The following is a 1760-nucleotide window of genomic DNA, read 5'->3' on the forward strand; positions in this document are numbered from 1 at the left end:
TCATAAAAACCTGCTAAGATAAACATGGGTATTTTTTTCTTTTTTTCTTTGAGTATTTCTTAAGAATAAAATCTGACTTAGCTAAATAAATTGCATACTGAAAAATTAAGTACTTTACTCTTAGAAGAGACATTGAAATGTTAAATTTTATTATATTTATTACTAAAGAGCAGTGCTGAATGAGTGCTTCCTAACTAGTGATTTATGAAGACCCTAGGGCATATAATAATTTGAAAACATGCCACAGGCCAATTACTGAACATCCTGTAGTAGCACTCATTGAACTATAGTAAGCAGAGGCATACTGAAATTTCTTTCCAGTAAATGTAGTCTTGACTAATGCTAGTAAGATTCTCCAAATAGCTTCAATTATATGCATGAATTATGGACATTTTAAAATCAGATTTATTTTTCAAACGGGTCTATTTAATAAATCCTGAATAAAACCTCAAGTTGAACTATATGCAAAACTAATTCAACACCTAATAGATATAACTGCTATTAGTGTAGAAAAATTGTGGCAAGAATGGACGCAAGTATAAGAACAATTGTAAAGATGATGAAGGAATGGGTAATGTTATCATTCTGTTATGTGTAGAATCACTATAAGTAAGAACTGAATCATTGCCACCTAAGAAGAAAGTGGAGAAAAATTAGTAGCACAGTTTTCTAAGTTAACATAAAAAGGGAAAAGGGAAAAAAAAAGGGGGGGGCAGGAAAAATATATCTGTTGTTGCTAAATGCACTACTAAATGCACATGAAAATTGGATTAATTTAATTTTTTTTAAAGTTACATTGTTATTGCTGTTATTAGGGGTAATTGAGTCTCTTCTGATTCATAGTGACTCTATACACAAAAAAATGAAGTATTGCTTGGTCCTTATCTATCCTCAAAATTGTTCCTATGTTTGAGACCCTTCTTTCTGTTACTGTGTCAGTCTTTTGGGGTTTACTTCTTTTTCATTATCCAAGCACGAGGTACTCTCCAAAGACAATTCACCCCTGACATGTCCAAAGTATAAGAAACAAAGTCTCAACATTTTGGCTTCTAAGGAGCATTTTGGTTGAACTTATTTTGAAACAGATTTGTTTGTTCTTCTAGTGGTTCATGACCCTTTAAATATTCCTCACCAATACCATTATTCAAATGAATTGATTCTTTTAAATTCTACCTTATTCATTGTCCAACATTCACATGCATATAAAGCAACTGAAAATACCATTACTTGGGTTGTTGTTGTTGTTAGGTGTCATCGAGTTGGTAATGACTCATAGTGACCCTATGTACAACAGAACAAAACACTGCCTGGTACTGGACTAACCTCACAATCGTTGCCACACTTGAGCCTACTGATGCTGCCACCTTGCCAATCCATCTTACTGGGGTCTTCTCTTTTTCTCTGACCCTCCACCTTACCAGACATGATATCCTTCTCCAGTGATGGGTCCCTCCTGACAACATATCAGAAATATGAGAGATGGAGTTTGATCAACTTGGCCTCCAAAGAGCACTCTGGATGCACTTCTTCCAACACAGATCTGTTTGTTCTTTTGGCAACCCATGGCTCTCTCAACAGTCTCCCACAACACCATAATTCAATAGCATCGATTCTTCTATAGTCTTCCTTATTCACTGTCCAGCTTTCACATGCATATGAGGTTATTGAAAATACCGTGGCTTGGGTCAGGTGCACCTTAGGCCTCAAGCTGACATCTTTGTTCCTCAACACTTTAAAAAGACATATTGCAGCAGATTTGC

The sequence above is a fragment of the Chrysochloris asiatica genome, unplaced genomic scaffold (assembly GCF_000296735.1).
Source record: "Chrysochloris asiatica unplaced genomic scaffold, ChrAsi1.0 scaffold00153, whole genome shotgun sequence".
Lineage (NCBI taxonomy): Eukaryota > Metazoa > Chordata > Mammalia > Afrosoricida > Chrysochloridae > Chrysochloris > Chrysochloris asiatica.